The sequence below is a fragment of the Pipra filicauda genome, unplaced genomic scaffold (assembly GCF_003945595.2).
Source record: "Pipra filicauda isolate LSUMZ 115617 unplaced genomic scaffold, ASM394559v2 scaffold18_size4552066_pilon, whole genome shotgun sequence".
Classification (NCBI taxonomy): Eukaryota; Metazoa; Chordata; class Aves; order Passeriformes; family Pipridae; genus Pipra; species Pipra filicauda.
The window spans coordinates 4185462-4191512 of record NW_024104298.1 but is presented as its reverse complement, the minus strand read 5'-3'; the positions used below and the strand labels follow the sequence as shown (position 1 = coordinate 4191512).

The 6051-nt window shown below is 47.5% G+C and overlaps 1 long non-coding RNA gene across 1 annotated transcript; it reads right to left on the bottom strand.

Moving 5' to 3' along the window:
* Positions 1-261: 261 nt before the first annotated feature.
* On the bottom strand, positions 262-1726 carry LOC113998948. Its single transcript, XR_003544687.2, has 2 exons — positions 1556-1726; positions 262-686 (listed from the first exon to the last, which is right to left on the bottom strand). It is a non-coding gene; the product is annotated as an uncharacterized LOC113998948 (long non-coding RNA).
* Positions 1727-6051: the final 4325 nt, after the last annotated feature.

Below are 6051 nucleotides of genomic sequence, written 5' to 3'. Positions count from 1 at the left end.
ATTTTATTTGCAACCTAATTGTCCTTTGTCTCTTTTTAACGAGCAGCAAATTTCTGCCTCGACAGGAAGCTCTGGGGCAGAGCTGGCAGCACTCCTGGCTGGTGGAAGCAGCAAACCCCTGGGATGGACAGCCACGTGCCCCATCTCCATTCTCCAAGAACAAGAAAGACAGGCAGCAGTATTTTATCCACCTGGGGCAGAAAGAAACCCCTGGGGAGCCCTGCTTTGCAACCTCAGTTCACACATCAGAGCTGTTCAGACTTTTGTTATGGTTCTGCATTCTTTAAATGAGAGGTCGGTGTGAGGCTCACCAAAAAAGGCAGATGCCACTTTGAAGAGCTCACATTTGAAGCCAGGATCTCCTGACTCATCCACACACATTGTACCTGGTGCACTTTAATCCTCGTGGCCCTTCTTGCACAAAAGCAGCGTCTTCCTCAGTTGCACCCTGTGTTTCCATGGGCAGGCAGTACAATTCACTTTAAAGGGAATAATAAATGGATTCCCAATTCTCACCGCTCCTGGATGGCAGCGGACAATCCAAAATGAGGTTAAGTCTGTTTCCAGCTTTCTCTTATGGCAGATTTCTCACAGCAGGGCAACAGCTCAGGTGAAGGACCATGCAAAGCTGTGCCCTCCAGGATGAGTCACGCCAGCTCTGGCTCTAACGGAGGTGGAACTCTGCGCTGGGAGTAAAAGAAGAGGTTGTAAACTTCAGAGTGAGAGAGTGGAGGATTTAAATCAGGGTCAAGTCAGACAAAATTCACCTTCCTTTCAATTAGATCATGAAAGCCTCAAGCACCCTGCCAAGTCTCCCTCGGCTTGCTGCCCTTATTCTTTTCCAGGAGTGAGAGCTCTTCCAAGTCACCCTACAGCCCACAGAGCAGTACACTACTTCTGAGGCTGGCTGATAGGGAAAAGCCAAGGCAGAATAACTGGTGTCAAAAATTGTTTGTTTTGAGCTAAGTATCAAAGAATAATTCAAATTGCAAGGGACCTCTGCCACCACAGTCCTTCCTGACATCACATGGGGAGGGTCTACAGAGCTTTTCCCGCTGGCAGCTGCACAGCCCACACCAAACCCAGCCACTGGCAGGACCCAGCTCACATTTATCACACACCCACACTGCAAAGATCTCAGTGCCTGTGACGAGTGTCACGGCCAAACCAGTCTGAGGGGGGAAAGCTCCAAGAGGTTTCCCACCCAGTGCTCCAGGCTGGAACACTCCCAGAGACAGAAAATTAATTCTGTGCCTCTAGAGACATAGTAAAGGTATTGCTAAGACTGGTAACTAAACCCAGAAACTTCAGCCTTATATCAAATGTATGACACATACATGGTACTTAGGTTGATCTGTCTGAAAAAATAAAATGTATTATATTTATATATGCTCTTAATAGAAATAAATAATAAAAATATTATTAAATACACATCTGCTACTATATTTAGACATTAACAGAGCATCAGTAAAAAACCAATAAATAAAATAAAAATACCAATACTGATTTTTACCAATAAAATGCTTTTTGATGGAGTAGGAAATGGATACCAAACTTTTCCACTCAACATCCTTCACTTGCAGTCCCAAAACAGGAGCTTTAGCTATAATAAATCCTAACTTTTAGGAATGGACCTCCTGAAACCATCCTGTCAGTTCCTGCAGTGAAATTCCAGGATCTGTCTCCCAGGCCTTTGGACACAGCAGGGGCTGCAAGTCCACAAGTCCCAAGGCTGTCCCATGCCTGGTCCAGGTTGTCCCACTGTCCATAGGGGGCTGGGAGTGGCCCTTTGTGACACGGGTGCCTTCCAGGGCCCTTTGTGACACGGGAAATGGGGGTGCCCAGAGACCTTTGTAACATCAGAGACACTGTCCTGCCCCAGGGGTATATAAGGGGTGCAGAACTCAGCCCATCCCAGCTGCTCCCCAGGAGTGGCTCCCTGGATCTCTTACTCTCTCTCTCACTCTCGCTCTCTCCTCTCTCTGTCTCTGCAGGGCGACAGAGATGGGATGGACAAGGACAGGACGACAGAGATGGGATGGACAAGGACAGGACGACAGAGATGGGATGGACAAGGACAGGACGACAGAGATGGGATGGACAAGGACAGGACAACAGAGATGGGATGGACAAGGACAGGACGACGGAGATGGGATGGATGAGGAGAAAGGGAAACCCCAGCTCCCAGCCTGCCCAGGGCCAATGGCCGGGCCTGTGGAGGAGGCCAAGTGGACGTCCCATCGGCCAGAGTGGTAAAGGCTGATGAACACAGAAACCAGGATTAACATCCCATCAGCTGGATCGACGTTGGATTCTGGATGGAATATGCACAGGTGATCACTTTTTCTCTTTCTTTCCCTCTCTTTCATAGCAAATAATAACGAATAACAATAATAGCAAATAACAATAATAACAAATAAATATTTAATAAAACTCTCTAATTGTTTGTGGACTCTGACTCTCGTCGCTCCTTCCCACCACAAGCATTTACGACTCTCGGCTGCTCCCTTTCCCTTATGGGTGGGTCGGCACAACCTGTTCAGAAAAGATGCTGAGTTTTCCAATCCTGCTTCTCTGTTCCTGGGTCATCTCAGGAGCACGGTGGGTGTTGGCAGCAGAAATATTCAGGGAATCACAGAATATCCTGAGTTGGGAGGGACTCATCAGGATCATCCAAGTCCAACTCCTGGCCCTACCCAGGACACCCCAGCAATCCCACCCTGTCCCTGAGGGTGTTGTCCAAATGCTCCTTGAGCTCTGGCAGCCTTGTGGCTGTGACCACTGCCCTGGAGAGCCTATTCAGTGCCCACCACCCTCTGGGGGAAGAACCTTGTCCTGAGATCCAACCTGACCCTGCCCTGTCCCAGCTCCAACCGTTCCCTGAGTCCTGTCCCTGCTCACACCAAGCAGAGATCAGGGCCTGAGGGAACAGAGACTCATCTCTAGATTTCCTCACCCCATCTCCCTCTTGTCCAGCACTTCTCAGGAATTGGACAGCACACAAGGAAACTGTAAAAAAATTCTGTGTTTATTCTTTAGTCATTTCCCTTGCAGAACCACAATCTCCTGGGTGTCCAACACTGCCCAGCCCAAACCTGGCAGGTGCTCCCGTGGTGACTGAGGATGGAACTGCCCAATTCCTCATCCAGGGGGACATATTTTTAGGAATTTTGCTTAAGCGGACCTTAAAAAGAGGAAGCTGTATCATTTGTTTGGCAGCAAAAAGTGCACTAAATAGTAACAATTCTGGGTATTAACACACAGAAAAATAATACAACTGTCTTTTTTTATCGCCCCTTGACCTCCACAAAGTAGAAGGTTCCCATCACACAATCTGCAAAGGCTGCCAGGATCTAAAATCCTCCTCAGCAACTCGAGGACTGTCACAAAGGGCCACCCCTGGCATCCTTAACAGCCATAGGACTGGCTGGAACCAGCTGGAACTGGTTGGATCCACCTGGAACAGGCCTTGTCTGGCTGTGGGCAGCCCCCAGACCTGCAGGCCCTGGTGTGCCCAGACCCCTGGGAGACTTTTGACACAGTCCCACACGACATCCTGATCTCCACACTGGAGAGCCGTGGGTTTGGAGGGTGGGCTACTCAAGGGGTGAGCAATTGGATACATGGATGCAGCCAGAGAGTTGTGGCCAGTGGCTCCTTGTCCAGGGAGAGGTCAAGGATGAGGGATGTCCCTCAGGGCTCAGCCTTGGGACCAGGGCTCTGGAATGTCTTTACTAGTGACACAGACAGTGGGATTGAGCTCACCCTCAGCACGATGGCAGGTGACAGGAGGCTGAGCAGAGCAGGTGAAATAATAAAGGATGGAGCCATCCAGAGGGACCTGAGCAAGTTTGAGAAATGGGACCATGAGAACCTCATGAGGTTCAGTAAGGCCAAGTGAACGGTGCTGCACCTGCGTCGGTGCAACCCCAGGAACACTGAATCCCAGAATCATCAACGTTGGAAGAGGCCTTCAAGATCATCCAGTTCCACAATCAATTCAGCACCAGAATAATCACCCCTAAACCATGTCTCCAAGTGCTACGTGCAGATGCCTCTTGAACACTTCCAAAGATAGTGACCCCACCAACTCCCTGGACAACTTATTGCAATACCTATAACCACTCTTTTAATGAAATTCTTTTTCTAATATCTAATTTGAAACATGAATTTCTCATAAACTAATTGTCAAGACAAGGGAAGACCTGGAATATCTGGGAAGGGAGTTTCTCCTTCAGCTCCTGGACATTATCTGGACCACTTGGGATATCCCACCTCCTTGCAGAGCAGAGAAGGGCAGGGTAAGTCAGCATAAGCACAGATGAAAGGTCTGAGAAAACTCTTCCATGAGGGTTAAAAGAGATTTTCCTCCTTTATTATTTGCTGGAAGCACTCATTCTTTCAACAGACTGTGTTTATTGATATTGTGCAGTGTCAGAGCTAAAAAACAGTAAGAGGAAGCAAGAGAAGGAACAACCCATATTCACAGAGATTTCAACCTGCCCAGAGACACCACTAAACAACCTAAAGAAGAAACAGTCCACACAAAGAAATGTAAAATATTCCCATGAATGGCTATCAGAAAGGATAAGAAGTGAATAACTGTTTTTTAACTCTGGTTACTACAACAGAGAAGAGGGAAAATGAGGAAATTGAGGTGAAACTGGATTTGCTTTTCCAGTCACATACAAAAAATGAAAAAATTGCATTTGGAGTTATTGCAAAATGCTTCACTGCATCCAAAATAGGACATTTAATTTGTTGAATGATGTCACTCTTCTTAACCCTTTAAAAGGTGGCCTATTTTGGAGCAAAAAAATAAATTCACAGAAGATTCTTCAAACTGTGTTTTCCAACTTGTTTATTATATTCTGTCCAAAAAAGCAATTCTCATCTCTACTCAACAAGGGCCTGGGGAGGGGGGTGTAGGCATCGTTTTATGGATCTTTAACACAACCAGTTTTTTAACACCCTATGTGAATTGGCCAAAACCTGAGCTGCTGAAGGAGGAGAGAACATTGTAGGTCAAGGTTGAGAGCCATGAAGTCACGGGGCTCATTTCCAAGCATGCACTGTGCTCTAGCAGCTCCCTGGAGCACGCACCGAGGAACTTTATGTGAACTTAATAGTACTGAAGTGATTTATTCGGAGACAGAGTAAGGAGAGGAAATGCTTGTGTCACTGTCCACGTTCAGGACTGAGGAGCACGCCAGAGTCTCCTTGCAGTCCAAGTTTTATCTTGATAGATGACTAAAATACACCAGAGCTAAACTTAGACTCCTCCACGCAGTATGGTAATATGTGGGAGCTGAGGTTTATTGGATTAGTATGGAGCAACAAACAATGCAGGGAAACAGTACTTTGGGACTGGGGGCCTCAGGGACAGAGGTGCTTAAAATATGTAACGCATGAGAGAATAAACTACTTTTGTTCTTGTTTTCTGTTGCAAAGGGGAAAAGAAGTAGCAGGTAAAAATTTTGAGTGGCACTGTACATCGATGAGATTAGCAAAGGGGAAGCAGACACAGCTAGTTTTACTTGAGGACAGTACTTACAGCTTGTTTTACTAGAGGACCCTCCCTTTTTCACAGTTCTTTGGCCTGGTGAACTTGCACAAGGTTTCCTAAAATCCCTTATGTTTTCCTGGTGTGCTTCAGCAAGGCTGTCAGACTCAGCTGGCACCAGTCATGGATGGGATGGAAACCAAGAGTGCACAGGGAACCTGCCACAAGAATTCAGGCTCTCTAGACACAGTGGCAGAGAGGGACCTGCAAAGGAAAATAAGTAATTGTTTAGGTCAGAAATGACAGTCTTACCCCAAAGCACACTCTGACAGAGTGAGGGCTGCCAGGAGGCACACACAGCCAGCTGCCTGCACCCTGCCCATTTGGAGGGGAGGGGCTGTCTCCAACATCAGGAAATTAGTTTCCTTTTGCACGTGCCCCTTTGTGCAGCCCCATCCCCATCCCCTGCCACACAAGGGCTGGGGTTCACCTGGGACTTCCCTGCTCCAGACCTCCCGAGAATGCAGGCACAGCCCAGATCACCCTGT